The 18,008-nt window shown below is 47.5% G+C and overlaps 1 protein-coding gene across 2 annotated transcripts in view; it reads left to right on the top strand.

Annotated features, from left to right (window-relative positions):
- Window positions 1-625: 625 nt before the first annotated feature.
- Window positions 626-18,008, top strand: part of large2 (LARGE xylosyl- and glucuronyltransferase 2) — a 34,352-nt gene continuing 16,969 nt past the window's right edge. Inside the window, exons 1-2 of one of the 2 annotated variants that reach the window (XM_042061884.1) lie at window positions 626-1,348; window positions 10,614-10,731. The gene's annotated coding sequence lies outside the window, so the exon portion shown is untranslated. Of the gene's footprint in view, window positions 1,349-10,613; window positions 10,732-16,735; window positions 16,955-18,008 lie in introns of those variants that run through there. The other variant, XM_042061885.1, reaches the window with a different exon arrangement.

The following is an 18,008-nucleotide window of genomic DNA, read 5'->3' as shown; positions in this document are numbered from 1 at the left end:
TTATTTTGTGTGCTCAGTCCTTTTGATGTTTTCTTCCTCCAGTGGCGTCAATTACATATGCATGGATGCATACACTCACACAAATTAATGACAAAATGTCAGGCGCCTTTATTCGTGTGCCTATTGTGTCTGACTCTCTGGGTGAAACTCAACTAGATGTGCATGTTTAGAGCCACGTCACAGTGAGTCAGAGCATCCCCTGTCACCTCGTGTATTACACAGAGCTAACCCCATCTGTACACACACATACACACACCAGATGAACTAACACACACACACACGCACACACACACTTAGATGTTAGCACACACACAAACACCAAATATTGGCTGTGCTTTCATCACAGTTTGTGCATGTGTTGCGGTGTGTGTTTTCCACCTGGTGTTAGTGTTTGTTAGTGTCTCTGGTCACTCGAGTGTCTAGTAGCAAGTTAGGCAGAGCCAGAGAGGAGAGGTGGGCTGGGGGAGGGGCTGAGGGAGGAGTTGTGAATACCAAACCGCTCTGCCACTGGCTGTGAGAGAGGGGGTGGGCTCTGCTCAGGGTGGGCTGGGCGGCGTGGGGGGAGGGGCCACCACTGCTGTGGCAGTCTATCCCCCCCACGGCAGCTGGGAACAGAGCATGCCGAGACACAGACAGTAGCCAAGTCTGGGAGCAGGACCAAGAGAGAAACACCGAGAGAGAGTGAGAGAGAGTGAGAGAGAGAGAGAGAGAGAGGTAAACAGCCACAGCAAGACTGCGCTGGAAAGCATAAACCAGGACAATTCTCCCTTTTCTCTCTCTCTCGTGAGCCATGCGTGCATCTGTGTGTGAGCACCCGCGCTGGTGACGCTGGAGAGTTGCTGTGCGTGGTGTGTGGGAGTGCTCACTCCTGACAGGAGTTGTGGGGGGAATCTGTCCACAGCGCTTGAGCTTGGGATCGGAGATCTGTGCTCTGTGGAAGCCCTTCTTTCAGCTTGCTACTGAGTGTGTGAATGTGTGTGTACGTGTGTGTGTTTTTCTGTTCGAGCTTGATCGGCTTCCTGCACACGCTTGACAATGAGATTAGACCTGCACAGTGATTTTTCCGACGGAGTTTTCTCATCGTGCCAGAGCTGATCTCTCGCGTGCTGCTGAGCTGCACCTGGAGCGTGCACACCTGGCTGTGAGCCTTCCAAGTGAACGAGCCAAGCGGATGACAACAACTCCAAACCAAAAACACAAACATTTAAAGTCTTTACCTCTTTACCAAAGGATATTTTTCTGATTTTTGATTCCTGCCAAAAACAAACAAGATTTCTCCACTGAACTGTGGGGAGAAAACTCTAGATTGCAACTGGAGAAAACAAGACACCAACTAACTACATGAGAGGTGAGGCAATATACTTTTACTCCTCCTAATACAACTTTCAAAAGTACCAGACTGGTGTCTATAAACAAATGATAGAAAATGTGTTCTAAGTGCACTGTAGCTATTATTGCTTTGCAGAAGGGAATCACTGGGTAAGATTTCACAGGAGGACTTGAGCGTGAGTGTGAGCGTGCTCTTCATGGAGCCACTGGCATGGTTTCTGGGAATGTCCGTACCGAGAACAGATTGGCAGCACAGTTGGAGTGAGCCCCTGAGCTGCTTTAAAGCTGTAATATTTCTGCATGTGTCCTTGAAACAAAACAGTGGGCAGATGTCATGTGAAGAGGGAATTTCAGTTACTCAAAACGGGCAGCTTTTTTTGGTTTCAGGATCCGATGCGTGTTTGTCGGTGTGCGTGTGCGTGTACTGGAGGGCGCATGTGACTGAGCTCTGGGGGCTCTGGAAAGGTTACTGCTAATTAAACTGCATTCTTTTCCGCTGAAGCACAAAATGTAGGGCTCCCCCCGTTGTCCCTGGAGCAGCTGTTCCTCGCTGGGCTCCAAACGCGGGTCTCTCTCTCTGCTCCTGCTCCCACTCCCGGGCTCTGGTGCATCCTTAGCAATCTCACACACCTCAAAGTTGAAGTCAAAGCTGGCATTTAACGTCACACAGTTTCCAGCAGTGACTTTGTTTGTGTGAGTGGATATGAGTGTGTGTGTGTGTGTGTGTGTGTGTGTGTGTGTGCGTGCGTGTGTGTGTGTGTGTGTGTGTGTGTGTGCGTGCGTGTGTGTGTGTTGTTGTATCAGACAAGTCTCCATAGCAGCCCTTGTTGCTGTGTCCATATCTTTTGGCCATTATCACACCTCCCTGCTTCCCGTTGCGCCCTTATTTGATGCTTTTACTTGGTGAAATTTGATCCATTCTCTTCTAACTCCATTTTACTGCCTCACTGTTGCAGGGGCATCTGGGAGTAGCCACAAAGGTTAATATTTACACCCTCAGGTGCGGCGGGCAGCCAGAGATATTTACATATTAAACACCACGGGACACAGCTCTCCCCCTGTAACTCATTTCCCAGGTAACCCCTGTGCAAGGCAGTATGATGTACGAGCAGAGGGAGGAGAGGAAGAGCAAGAGGAAGAGAGAGGGCGTGGGGGAGTTTGAAAACATGACCATGGCCATATAGGGAGCTCTGCCCCCTGTGGATGCTGAGGTTGATTAGTGTGACATAGTTTTGTTTAAGAGGGCCTTAAGGAAGGGAGAGAAATCTGCTTAGATGAACGTTCACATACACAGTAGTAAGCCACAGCTGCTGCAGCTCATCCCCAAAACAGACAGTAATATATATATATATATATATATATATATATAGATATATATATATCAATATACAGCACAGTACGGGAGGCCCCGGTGAACTTTTGCTGAAGTGGTTAGGCCCTTTCAGAGTTAATTAAACCTTGGGTAAGAGTCTTAAACTCCTGTTTGTGTGTGTGTGTGTGTGTGTGTGTGTGTGCACATGCGCTCATGGCCAACGATGACCAGGTTGCAGCTCTCTGGCCCCCTGACCTGAGCACACACACACACACACACACACACACACACACACACACAAGGCAGACTGAGCGACAGATGGCCTTCCCCTAATCAGAGGGAGAAAAAGAGATTTGGAGAGAGAAAGAGGAAAGATGTGGAGAGGGGGAGAGAGAAAGAAAGAGGGAGAAAGAGAAAGGGGGAGAGGTTCTGGATTCCAACCTGTTTCTGTCTGCTTCCCCTCTTTTATTTTGCGACATCTCTGCCGCTGCCTCCTTGTCTTGCTCTCAGTTTCACTTTGCCTGCTGGCCCAAAGTCATCTATACTGTCTCACGTTAATGTGAATGAACTGTTCCACTGAACCACTATTCTCTTCACGGGTGAAATCTCTTCGTTACACTCGTGGATGCTTCTGAAAGACGCCCAGCCTTCCACACACACATGCACACACACACACACACACACACACACACACAAACACACACATACACAAACACACACACACACAAACACACACATACTCCACCAGCCTCGGGGTGTGCAGACTCTTAATTCTAATGGATTCTCCATGCGTTCCCCTCTGACGGAGTCGAGTGTGTGTGATTAGGAGGACACACACAATGAGAAATAAAGAACCTGTTTACCTGAATGAGCCTGTGCACTGCTGAGGGACTCTAATGGAAAGGCTGGCCACAGGGCCCCTACTGCTAATATCATCACTGGCCTTATGCGTAGAGATGAGCCATGCAACGTCACCGCCTCCACAGCCCTGCTGAGCAACTGGCCAGGTCACGCGGAGTCATCGCGGGTATTAATAATAAAACAAGAATTGGGGGGGAAAATCCTGCTTATTTCTGTGTGTTGGAAAAGCGTAATTTCCCACACAGCGGAGCGTTTAAGGGGCTGAAGTGGTTTGAAGCTGTCAGAGGCGTTACGCAACGCCATGCTGGAAGATGGAAATCAATATGCGGCGAGTTGCTGGACCAACTTTCCGCCCACATGCATCTGTGACTTCAGTGTTTGGGCCCCGCACACACACACACACACACACACACACGTACACACACACACACACACACACACGTGTACACACACACACACACACACACACACACACACACGTGATCCTGGCTCAGCTCTGCGTGGATCTCCGCACCAACGGAGGGGTCAAGAACGCAAGCAGGCAGCTTCCATCCACTCACTGTACACCAGTGAATCTTCCCTCCAGAACTGAATCCTATTTTTGTGCTTAATAAAAAGCACTGTGTGCAAATAAATAGGGAGTGTGTGCTCGGATGGATGTATGAAGAGTAGGAGTGACGTGTGAGAACAACTAATTACATAAAGAGCCAGGCCAAGTGCTGTTGATTGATGATGGCTCGCTGTTTTGTTTGTCCAGTTCGGTGATTACTCCTCGCTCCAGCCATTTGCTGTGATTTACAGAGAGCTGGAGACCTGGGATGGGCAGTTACAGGCGTGACTCAAACTCGCTGACGGAGGATCACACTTTTATAGTGGCTTTATACAGCAGTCTGCGTGATTTAAAGGCCACACTTAAAGTGCATGTCGCTGTTGTTACATGTGCAATTATTTCATTAGACAGCTGGGTTGTTGGTGTTGGCATGTGATGCACTGGCGTTGGGCTGCGATGGGCCATGGCCGAGATGAAAAATGGGGAAACAGTGCTTTGGATTAAATATTTAGATAAACTTTAGCATGAAATATTTAGGCCCTAACCGCTTTTGTTCCCTCACGGTACAAGAAAGTGACATCAAGCTAGACCAGAAATCTTGTCGGTACAACACATTCACTCTGACTTTCATTTAACATTGATGCAACATTGTGTGCACTTGACACAAAATACTTCCCGGAGTGCTCGCCACTGCTCACTGAGTTTGAGTAGATTTCCGTACGGCACAACAGCACATAATTGCACAGGGGCACAAACAAGCAAATGCCTCATCAAATCGCTCACGCTGTCTCGCATCTGTGTGAAGAACCAGCAAAACACTGGACAAACAGTGGAGATAAAAAAGGCTGATTCTAACTATGTCCATCAACCTATTCAAGCCACATCCACCCAACAAGCCACGGAGAAAATGAGAATGTGTTAGCCTGTCCAGTATGACCTCTCGTCGGCTTTCTTCTTTTCTCATGACCCCATGTCCTCCTCTTGAGTTTAAACAGGAGCAGGGTGGAATGGCAGGGGCAGGTTGGGGGTGGGGCTACTGTGGTATGACCAGTGGTGGAGCTGCACCGTGGACCAGAGTCTAGAGAGACCAGTGGCTAAGGTCAAGGCTTTTGTCTCCGAGAGGTGTGACTCAACCTTTTGTGTTGAGTTGATATGTATGCATTGAGTGAGCAGGGGGGATGGGAGCGCTGAACTGCTCTAGGTACCGTCTCTAATGCTCCAAACATGGTGCATTCACCCCCCCGAAACCCTGTACAGGCTTGCAGTGTTATCTTTCAAAGCCACATTCCTTTAATACATCAGAACAGCAGCATTAGACAGGATTATTCATCACTTCTAGGGAGACGCACCTATACTTAGCTTGCTTCATTTTCCTCGACATCGACTAGCAGATGAGGAATGAAGATGGTCTTCTCAGGAGGAGACTCGTGGGGCATGGAGAGATGTTTCCCTTGGGGGAACTTTAGAAGGAATTGGGATTGAACCATCATGGCTGAGAAAAAGGCCCTTTGGTTTCCTGAGGAGCTGCCTATTAGCTATTATTGCTACTTTGTGCTTACTGTATATGGCTGTGTTAAATAATGTCTCAGCCTGGGAGGACTGCTCGCTGTATAGTTTAGTAATCCAGCACTTTGGATGCTGACAGTTAGAGACACAAATACACATAAAAGATTTGCACATGCTCTCTTCCTCTCTTTCTCTCTCTCTCTCTCTCTCTCTCTCTCTCACACACACACACACACACTTTTTCTCTCTCTCTTTAATAATGTATGGTCTCCACTGCCCACTCTGGTTTATGTGAAATGGTTGACCCCTTTACTCAAAGCCTCTCTGATCTGAGGCGTGGTTTCTTCCTACCATCTGTCCCACTGATTGCTTGACAGGTAGACTCGGGTCGTGGTGACAAACCAGCAGACATGTTGCTGACTAAGGCCACGGTGACAAGCTGAGAGAGAGGGAAATAAGGGGAGCAAAGAAGGGTCGTGAGAGGGAGAGGAAATCGAATATGCCATAATGTTGTGAAGAGCAGCTGCTCTCTGCATAGGTGCGACCACTGTTTTAAAGCTCAGTAGTTCTGGGGGGAATGATGGCTTTATGAGTGTTTACATGCCAGGGGTATTAAGGAAGTGGCTGGGTTTGACTCTGCGGATGCGGGAGTTGCCAGGGAATGATGTGGATTAAAGCAGGAGATTTGTGTTACTCTCACCTCATCCTCTCAGCCCCAGCTCCGTTGGCCTCTTCACTGCTTTGTTTCATCCCTTTCCTTGACAGCTTCCGTGCTTAATCCAGAGAATGTTCCTGAACGTTCCAGCAACATGCCTTCGTCATTCACAGCGCACATCAAAACTGCTGTGTTTTGAAGGACTGTGGGGGTCAGCAGAGCTCTGAAATAGAAGCCTCCTCTGTAACGCACCTCAAAGGGAATCAGCAGACAGCGTCTGAACTCTAGAAACTATAAATGGCAGAACAAGCGGACTGTGTGAAATGTGTGTGTGTGTGTGTGTGTGTGTGTGTGTGTGCGGGTACGTGTAGGTGTGTGTGTGTGTGTGTGTGTGTGTGTGTGTGCGGGTACATGTAGGTGTGTGTGTGTGTGTGTGTGTGTGTGTGTGTGTGTGTGTGTGTGTGTGTGTGTGTGTGTGTAAGTGTGTAGCGCACGTTGTGGATGTTGTGTGGTACCGTGGTGCAAACATGCAGCACTATTAATCTGCGTCCATGCATTATTCAGGCCTCATTTTGCCCACTGCTGAGGAATCAGTGCCTGGGGTGAGCGGTGGGTGGAGGACTGGAGATCTGAGGGGAACGTCTGCCTCTCGCCCTACCCCATCTGTGTCTGTGTCTGTGTCTGTGTCTGTGTCTGCCGTCTCTGTCTGCTGCCTTGTTTGTCAGTCATGTCATCACTGGAAGAAGGAGAGGGAGGAGCGGAGTGCCTTCAGTTTCTGAAATTCTCTTTGTGCCGAGACACTCCTCATGTTTAGTAGATAAGGCCTGGGCTGGGATTCTGACGCACAGCACTGCTACTCAGGATTTCAAAAAGCCAAGATACTTGTAACTATGTTATGTTTTGGCATCATTTTAATCAAATCCAATTATCAGCTACAATAAATTAAGACAAGTTCACCCATGTTTTCCCTTTATGACATATCAGTCGTCTGAACAGGGAAACACACGCAATTACCCTGGTTATACCTGAGATTATTCTATGAAGGAGGTGCAAAAATCAGATCAATTCATTGAGACAGTCCCTCTTTGTTTTATCCAGCAAGAAAAATCAATGGTCTTTGTCATCTGCGCTTATCTGTCCAGAGCGGCTCTCAGGACACAACTTTATTGCCTCTCTCGTGGCCTACACGGATGTGGAGAGAGGGGAACTCGTGGTAAAAGAGTGATAAAACTCAATAATCTCTCCATCTTGCCGCATTATGGCCGGTGGCAACACGGAGAAAGGCAGCCTAATTAACTCTAAGTAGCCGTTATGACCGCATAGATCTCCTTAAATGGAAGCACTAATGGCTACTGGGCGCTGATCTAATTTAGCCATTAGAAGCTGATGGAATTGCATTTTGAGAACCAAAGGAGAGCATGTAGAGAGTGAGTGTAGGCTGGGAGTGGGAGTGCGGATAAACAACACAGCACAACACAAAAGGACAACAGACAGACAGACAAAGTGAGAGACAGAGAAAGCAGGTCCATTTTATGTAGGAGATATTAGAGTAGTCTGGGTGTAGTGGTGTTCGCTCTTGTCTCACTGAAACTCTACATGAGGTCCATTGACAGTGGAATGACCAAAAAAGGACCTAGGAGCATCACCTGGGCGTTACGCAAAAGAGTCGGAGCCCTCAAAATAGGATTCTGAGGTTGCTAGGCAAACGGAGATGTAGCCGGCTATTATTCCTGCTGCATGAATTGCTTACTATAATTTGATCTCAAAAAATGTAATGAAGGAAAGAAAACAGCTGTTACATAAACATATTCATTACATATATACATAACATATTCATTACATATATACATAAACATATTCATTACATATATACATAAACATATTCATTACATATATACATAACATATTCATTAATACTAGGAATAGTTTTGTAGTATTAGTAGTTTTGGGGCAACATGGTAGATCTAGACAGAGACGCCCCACTAATTGACGTTTAAGTTTTGTGTGAGTGTGACTGCCGAAGTAAACACACTCTCACTATCTCAAATTGCCTGACCACAGTGCCACCTGTCAGACATTCCTCAGTCGTAACACCTGCCTCGCCACTGGACCTCCCGGGTGTGTGCTTACTTAGCACTCTGAGCCTGGTGCTGTCCCTGACCACACACACATACACACACACACACACACAGGGGTACAATGTGAGAAGTCCATAACAGAGCGATACAAGCATGCCAACATCACTTGTGATGAATGTCAAGACCTTCTGAATCACTTCCAGTTCTTCTGTGCATTGTAAGTGCACACTTGACAGATAACAACAGTCTCTCTCTCTCTCTCTCTGTGTGTGTGTGTGTGTGTGTGTGTGTGTGTGTATGTGTAGAGAAAGAGGGAGAGAGAGTCAAATACTGTCATGAGTCGCATTAGCACCGATCAGATTCTAATCTTAGCCCATCTGTGCTGTGTGTTTTATTTGGAATTGAATTATGAGGGAAGAAGATGGAAAGATGTAAGTTAATGGTGCAGAAAGGAACACAGTTATGTTATTAACCCTGCAGTCACTCCTGAAAGAAGAACACCATTATCTAATGATGTGGTTATTCTGCTCCAAGGCTATGTCTATTGTTTGTTGTTTTGCAGTGCGCATTCAAGCGTGTGTGTGTGTGTGTGTGTGTGTGTGTGTGTGTGTGTGTGTGTGTGTGTATGTGTGTGTGTGTGTGTGTGCATGTCCAAATTGGGGTTGTGGGTTGTGGGGACCGATGCCTTTCCAGCGATCTACTGTTCCCTTTTTCTGAATCATTTCCCGACACACATTAACCATTTTTCTGCTGAGACGAGCAGTGAGTTGACAACAGCTCTCTGGTCTGGAGTAATATACTATCCCCTCTCCACCCCCACCCCCACAGGTTGTTTCCCAACCTCATTCAGGGCCAGTATGTTGCTTATCTGATTATAAGTCATGTTTACATGACCTCTTTTTTCTCTAACGTATTCCGTTGTGTGGTTGCTAAGACGGAGAGCGTGCTCTGGCATATAGCGCTGTTATGCCTGGCAGAGCAGCCGTGTAAACACCTGAGGGAGAGAGAGCTTTTTGTGTCTGTGGCTGCTACTGAGCATCAAGGAGTGGAGAGAGAGAGAGAGAGAGAGGGAGAGAGAGACAGAGATGATAGCTGGACAGGTGATGGACTGATGTAATGGAAGGTTGAAACTGGCTCATTGACAGGTTGACTTTCTCATCAATGACGAGGCCATTTGGAAATATTTCTAATCTAAATAGGCAAAGTTCACTCTGCCCATCAATACACACACACACACACACACAAATACACACAGATACAGCAAACACACACACACACACACACACACACACACATACAGACACACACACACACACACACACACACACATGCATGAGTATGCGGAGCGGCACATTCCTAAAGGATGCGTCCCCAGGGAGATAGACGGAGTGTCCTCTCTCTCACAGCCCCTCCCCCCCCCAGAAGGCCTGCTCTCCCCCAGGTCTCCTGGCCATTCCATTACAGCCCACTCTGCCCCTGTAATCACAAAACGCCTCAGCCATTTGGACACAAACAGGGGTGTCAGCACAACAATTAAGAGCTGAGGGATGGGGGAGGACAACAAAAGCCCCCCAGCACCCCCCGCAGCCCTGTGGTCAGGCGTTCCCGTTAATGTGGGTGTCTGCTGGGAAATATCCTCATGCTCCCCTGGTCTCACTCTGGAGGTGGCGGTGGTGGTTGGGGGGAGTTGGGGAGCAAGGATGGAATTTTCCAGAGCCGTTAAAGGCTGTTTAGGGTTTGGTTTTTGTTGTTTGGGGCTGCGTTGCACCAACACAGACAGGGGCATGAGATCTGACTTTTTTATGGGTGCTGTGGAGGGGCCCCCACCAAAACTATGTTGTGTGCTTTAAAAATGGCTGCTATGCTCAGGCAGCTTTGCTTTGCTCCCAGAGTCCATTTGTGGTAGCTATCTGAGCACACACAGAGCAAGGCTGGTGGTGGATGTGTGCTTGGGGGCAGACGCAGGGGATTAAACCTCAAAGAAAGTAAAAAACCCTGCAACAAACAAGGGCCTGTTTCAGACTGGTGCGGTCCAGAGCAGCACTGACCTTAAGTACCAGCCTCCATAATATGAGATAAATCAAGATGGACAAACGGAATGGGCCGCTGTGTCGGCTCTGCTGGTGGAAGCCCGTGTCAGCAGACCAGTAGGTGACCAGTGCAGAGGTGGCTGGTGGCTGAAAAACTCTGCATGGCTTTTGAGACTTGCAACACTGCTCCGAATGTCACCTCAGCTCCATAGTAACCACGGTACTTCTCCATGTCCTTCACTGATCTCACACTGAATGTTCCCTCTGTGTGTGTTTCTCTTTCCCATTGCAGGTTTAGAGGACAGAGAGGCTTATCACTGACCTTCCACCTTCAGCCGTGATCCAAACAAATTACTATTTCCCTGCCCTCCCACCTTCTCTTCATCTGCTGACTTTCAGGAGGCGTCCTGGTAAGACATGGTTCCACATGTTTTGTTTGCTTTTTTCTTATCATTCAGATTGCTATGATATCACAGTAGTACCTTTTGTAAACATGTTAGTATGGACCATTAGGTGCAGCTGAGTGCTACAGAGGAGTAGCGTTAACAGTAATGCTAGTGGTTAAGTGTGCTAAAGACTAAATTACAGACTGGGAAAATCTCACTGCTAGAAAATGAAAACATCTGCCTGGAAGCCAACACTCTTCTTATCACATACCTACACTGTTAGGTATGCTTGTAATTCGAAAGGAAAATATGTTATCGGGTATTCAGCTGTCAACCAGATCTACCATGAATGTTATGCTACATTAATATAGAAGTGGTAAATGTCAATGCTGTTGCCTATTGAACCCCTGCTTTATTAGACACAGACTCTGTAGTTATCTGGCAGTTATTTATCAAACTGCTGTTAATCAAACTTAACCCTGTGTGAGGGCTATTGTTTACCTGGCACTTGGCACCCCTTGGCTCCAGTATGGCTGAGAGATGGCCTGGGGCAGCAGGGAAAGTGTGGACTGCAGTGACCCGGGACAGGGGCCAGGGGTCAGGAAGGCAGTGCAGGGTGTGAGGCCAGAAGGGCCAGGCGAGGCAGGTCAGTGTGGGCCTCTGGCCCCCGGCTCCGCAGGGGCCGCCAATGCTATTACAGTGCCAACCTCCCAGCCTCCAGCCACCGACCCCACACCCCTGACCCACGTGTCAGCTGGCTGATTGGCTCTCCCACAGAGATTCGTTTGTGTGTGTGTGTGTGTGTGTGTGTGTGTGTGTGTGTGTGTGTGTGTGTGTGAGATAGATAGAGAGAGGAAGAGAGAGAGAGAGAGGGGAGAGCTGCTGACCACACACACCCAGGGTGACAGTGTGACTTTGCACAAAAGTTGAAATCTTGTGTTCAGAGGAACTCTACCAAAAGTTAAACCCTTCCACAGTCCTTTTAACCATATCTGCCACCAAGCGACATCTGTGTCCCCTACCAGAGCGGTCAGACGTTATTTAGGGCCAGCTTGCTCTGATCCCCTCTCTCCACTACACCACAGGTTGGTGGGCTTGGGCATATTCCTCCGTGCTAGAGGCAACTGATTGCTTTTTTATGGTGTGAATAGAAGAATTGAGGACTTGGAAGTGTGTCCCAAGGCTGCGCATCACCTCTGAGAGCTGTTCTAGATAAGGAGGAGTGGTGCTGAGGCCTTCTTCTGAATAATCTGTGCAGCAAATCACAATGCACTGAAGAGCTGTGAAGGAGAATAATAATAAAAAAAACAATCTTTTGTCTACCGAGGAGGCTTCTTGGGGCTACAGATTGCTGTATTTTACCCAGCAGTGCTTCTTGAGACAAGTGTCCCCATAGCTCTTAGCTGTGCTTGAAGGTGAGGATTTGGAGGAGGAGGGGTGGGATTGGGAGAAGGAGAGGGGGTATATGAGGGTAGGAGAGTGTTCGAGTTGGCTGGCAAATTGTTCTCCAATCTGGACTGGGTGCTTGAGTTGAATGCACTCTTCCTGTGCTTTTATCACCTCATGAACCCTCCTGTTCAGCCACATCCCCAACAGAAGCTCTCCCGCACTCCTCACTGAGTTGGCCTCACATGGACTTTTTTCCTCCCGGTTCCCTTTTCTGCAGCAGTACTTTATCATTGCAGGGCTCACAGACTGCACTTGGAATCCAGTGGCCTGGAGTACAGCTTAGATCAATTGCAAGGAAGTTAAAACTGAGAGCTTTACCCGACTCATTTTAGTTTTGGTAACTTTGCTTAGTTTTTTTGTGCTATAACTGTGTTATTCATACTTTAGTGTATCTGAGAAAAAACACCATATATCCACAATTCATGTACATTTTATGTAACTATGTAGTATGTAGGTTCTCATTTTTGCACCAGACATAGATGTTGTAGCTGCAAATTAAATATAATTTTCATTTCATTACTGTCCTGCATTTGATTTGATTTCATTGATTTGTCATGCAAATTTGCAGTGTCAACAATATTCCTTTCTGTTGTTCTGTTGTAGGTGTGGTAGCCAATTTTAAATAATCAACCATTTATGTGTGTCATTGTTCATAAACAAATTTCTTTGGGTGAAGGAGTAGCCTAACTGACCAGTAATGTGGTGCACCATGTGCTGTGTTGTACTCATATGTGCTGTGTGGATGGAAATGGTGGAGGATGAGCACTAACTGTTGCTATGGATGCATGAGTGTTGTGCACGGAATTTGCCATACTATACAGAGATGTTGCAATTGATTATTTCTGGGAGAACAAAGATCTGTAGGTAAAAGGGTTTGTAAGTAGTCAAAGTATTCAATCTATATTTGCGTAATGCCTCTGTTTGTGTATCTGTAATCTGTATCAGTGACCCGATGGTAATCGTTTGCTTGCACAATCTGTGTGTTGAAAAATCTTTTCTGTCAGTTGTTTTCTCAAAAACTGTATTGACCTTTAAGTAGAAAAGTCCTTGTTTATGTAAGCGGCCTTTCACAAGTCTGTACCTCCGATCCGCAGTCTCTTAAGGGGTGAATGGACTGTCAAAATGCGTCTTTTAAAAGTTTTAAAGTGCCTCCCTGTGGTGTTTTAAAACAACATGTCGGCTCACCTTGATAAACAAGATATCTGCTTGCCTCTATAACTCACTGATGTGTAGAGAGTACTGGGTCAGAGAGGATAGCAACACAGAGGTGATAAATAGACCTGCTAATCAATTACTACATCTGTCATTTAAAAAGGAGAAAAAATAGTTAATCATATCGTTTTCCTAAATATTTTGTAATTGTTTTTAATAAAGCTAAAATGTATATGTGCTCAAACTGACTTTGCACATTCACTGGGTAACAGGGTAGACTGTTTATATTACCTGAATCACTAAAGGATTCCATGCAGGGTGTATGGAAGTACATTTGTCCACAAAGCTACTTAAAAACAGAGAGCAGTGTGGGATGAGTGGTCAGTCTTACGGACACTAGCCTGGCTCCTTTGGCCTTGCATAGGACATTGTGTTGAATAATAGGCCGATGGGCCGTCAGCCTGCAGGGCTCAATACAAATGGAAAGTGTCGTTCTATTGGGAGGCACCAGAGTGAGCTAATAGGGACACATTCCGTCCTGTTGTCATACATGTAGCCCTTGACCCCATGGTGATGCAGGTGGAGAGAGTGTGAAACCCCCCCAAACCCCCCTCACACACACACACACACACACACACACACACACACACACACACAGTAGCAGGCAGCTGGAGTTGCTGTTACAGGCGCTGATTGTGTGGAGGGTGCTGGGACAGACAGGTGGTCGTTGGGGCCAGATCTGCTATGAGTTCTGGCAGCAGTGGTGTTCACCTCTGATAGCCCCTGACCCTGAGAGCAGGACCAGAGCAGCATGTTCAACAGGAGACGCGCTGATGAAAGTGATAGGCCTAATTAGTTCTGGAGGAGGAGTGTTTAAGATAGCTTCTGTTTCAGGCCCGAGCATCCATGTGCCGCATTCTAACTTGGTTACTTTGTGTGACCACTCTGAAACCTGAAGCCCTTCTTCACTTGAAATCCGTTTCATTAAACCTGTCTGTTTTACATTTCGCTCACTGCTGCTGTAGGCTACATTAGTATGTGATAATTAAATATTCTTTTGGATGCTTACCAGACATGAGCACATCATAAGATGTAGGTAGATACTCTATTTTTAATGCAATTAGTCATGGGTTGGGTGACATTTTATTACAGATTTCCTAGACGTGTTATGACCTATGCTAGAATGTCAGATCATCCTGAATTTAGTAAAAGCTGTTTTTCATTTAGCTGCATATATTTGCAGGTCTTCTTGGCATCGCTGTGCCGCGTAGGCTACTGCGTCCAGAGGGCAGATGGTGTACTCATATCCACGAGCACTCAAAGCCTGGCCATTAGGTAGCTCTTTTTTTCCTGGACACTGCTGGGAAATGGAGGGAGCTCTGCTCGGCTCGGCTCAAATAGCCCATCTGGAGTATGAAAGACGTTGGGGTTGGCAGGGCTTAGCGCTCTCGCTCACCACTGGACCCACCTTTCCTGCGCCGCTTAAAACACCTGTCAAAACTAAACAAGTTGTCGCTCTGCATTAGCCGTGCGTCACTTTCCGCCCTCATGCCTCCGTCCCTGAGTGGTCACTCATCATTCTGGCGCTCACTCATCCTCGGCCAGTGACTCTGCCGTCCACGTGGCGCTACTCCTTGTGCTCGCCACCGCGCCGCATGCTAAATCAACCTGGCGACCATTCTTAGATCTCGTCACCATGGTGACCCGTCCCCCCGGTAACTGGGCTGCGCAGGTCCAGCAGTCGTGTTTCCTGCTGGTCCGACAGGCCCCGTGTGATCCACCAGCCTGTGTCGCAGCGCACACACACACACACACACACACACACACACACAAACACACAGAGAGAGAGAGAGAGAGAGAGAGAGAAGATTACTGTGTTTACCCACTGTTACCTTACTGCTGACCCATGTCACATTGTAGGTCACAATCTGTTTGTTTTTCTTTTTTTTTCTGTCACGGAGTACGGCGCCCCTGGTGATTGGTAAAGCCCTCCAAAAGCCAATTAAAATTGTAAATCTAGCACGGACCGAGTGTGTGCGCATACGTGTGTGTGTGTGTGTGTGTGCAGACGGGGTGGGGGGATAAATCTGCACCAGCTCAGCGTGGGACGGCACAGAGGGAAAAGGAACAGGTGACGAGAAACCCAATCCCTCCCCCCCCCCCCCCCCCCCCCCACTCTCTCAGTGGAAGTAGGCTGTCTCATTCCCAAGGGCCCAGAAGGGAACCTCCCGCACCCCCCACCGCCCCGTCCCACCCCACCCCACTCCCCTATCCAGTGTTGCTATCTGGGTTTAACGCTGAGAGGCAACAGCGTGAACTTTGACCCTGTAACGAGACAGCAGCCAGAGGTGTTAACTCATCAGTCGGTCGCTCTGGTCACTGTTATGGACAGGTATGCACGCAGCCAAGAATACCCTGCACTGGCACAGAAAATGGGGCTTTTGTTTGGAGAGAGCTACATTTAAAAACAGCCACACACACACACACACACACACATACACACACACACACACACACACACACACACACACACACAGACACACACACACACACACACACACACACACACACACACACACACACACACACAGACACACACACACACACACACACACACACACACAGAGTGACACACAGACTCAAGTGCACACAGTCCCTGTTAATGATCTCAGCCAGTGGATAGTGTTTCTTGTTAAAGCCGCTGCATTCCCCCTGTCCCGTCTTTTGTCATGCAGTGATTTAGTCCTGAAAGGTAACACCCGCCCCCCCAGGCCCCACCCCTGACTCCTACAACATCCCCCACCCCACCCCACCCCACCTTACCCTAGCCTACCCACACCTCTCTGTTCATTTGTCTGTGTCCCCCACGCCTGTCATCACATAAGAGGATAGAGGACATTCAATACAGGTCCAAGAAAGACTGTCAGAAGGGGAGAAAAAAAAGGTAAGAAATAGAAAAAGAGAGAGAAAGATAAAGGAAGGGGAAAATAAAGAGAGAGAGAGAGAGAGAGAGAGAGAGAGGCTGTGGGGGGGGGGCTAAAGAGCTGAAATCAGTGCTTTTCTCTGGCTGGATGGAAGGAAGGAAGGTGGAGGGAGTGTGTTTACCAAGAAGGTTCTTGAGGATTCATGTCAGTCAGGGCCAAGTCAGCAGCAGCAGCAGCAGAGCACTCCCTCAGGAGGCGAACTAAAAACACGATAAACAGCCTCGCACGCTGAGGAAAGAGTTGGAAGAAGCAGGGGAAGAAGATAGCAAAAGTAAAGAGAGAGAGAAAGAGAGAGGGAAGGAGTGAGGTGCACTGTGAAAGAGAGTGTGCAAAGCTTTGATCCTTTTCCTTGGACTCCAACCTGCCAAGGCATGCTACACTAAAAGCGAAGGGGAAAGGGGAGGAGTTGGCTTTCGGTCTCTGCGTGCACGCATATGCACACACACACACAGGTAGAGAGGAGTTCAAAGTTCGCTGCCGCAGGATTTTATCGACTAGGAGATCCCAGGCAAGTCTGCCTGAGTAACTCCATTCAGCATTCAAAGCTCCCGTCAAACGCACCCCGCTCACCGCCCTGCGGGCCGGACGCACACGCAGGGGAGAGAGACAGACAGACAGACAGACAGACAGAGCCCTGGCCCTTGTCACGGAGGCACAGATAAGTATGTACCCTCCTTTCTCCTGGGCTCTCAATGCCGCCTTTGTGTCCATATGCAGGTTTGGGCTGTGATCTCTGGTCCGCTTTGATCGGCTATTTTCTCTGACTCTACCTATTATCATCATTGTCCACCTCATGTGCTCTGAATCACTAAAGGCTTTGCCTGTGCTCCTGAAGGCATATGAAATCATTGTTGTGTGTGTGAATAGGTGTGTGCATGTGATGTGTATATGTGTGTGTGTGCGTGTGTATATTCATTTCCTCTTGTTATGTGTAAACATTCTGTGATAAAACCCTAGCTGCGAACCTTAAATTCAGTTCTTGGGTCTTTTTTCCTGTCTTGCACAGTCCTGGGCTTTTACTAGGTATCCAAGTAATACCAGGTTTTGGCTATGTAGGTCAGAGAGCTGACGTACGCGGTAAATGCTCGCACAATGTCGGCACTGCTCAGTTTACTCAGCTGATCCAACAGCTAAATAAATCTAAAGAGCAGTTTACTCCTCACTGGGGACTAGGGAGATACCCATGCCAGGATGCTTGAGTTTACTGCCAGGATGATGCACTGAAAGATCTAACACAAACATTAGTGTGAGTGTATTTATAATCGACTTAATTCAGTCACCATACTCATTTAGTCTTTGAATTGGAGGAGTGCTCTGCAAAACAGAGACACACCTGCATGCTCTTGTTTGCTCTGTAGTTCACTGATGTGTGTTTGATGGGTACTCTCCAGCCAACACGGGGTGGGTAGTTATTGTTGGTGACAAAACACAGGGCAAAGTGCGTTGTGTGTATGCACTGAAAATGAATGCTTCACCCGACCCAGTTGATAGAGGACTGAACCGAAAAAACTTGCCTCTTGCAACATCAATTTAAGGTCTGACTTGATGAAGGTAGGCTTTTTTAAAGCCAATTCAGCTTCAATTTATTTCTTCCCTGATTAACCAAGGAAACAACTTCTCTGTCTGATTATCCATTTCCAAACAATTACTCTTCATATTGTGAAGCACTTGTGGAGTTAGTCGAGTAGAAGTACATCACTTCTTTTGGAAGTCTTT

This window comes from Alosa sapidissima, chromosome 14, assembly GCF_018492685.1.
Source record: "Alosa sapidissima isolate fAloSap1 chromosome 14, fAloSap1.pri, whole genome shotgun sequence".
NCBI lineage: Eukaryota > Metazoa > Chordata > Actinopteri > Clupeiformes > Clupeidae > Alosa > Alosa sapidissima.
The sequence above is the reverse complement of the archived record's forward strand: the minus strand, read 5'-3'. Positions and strand labels throughout refer to the sequence as shown.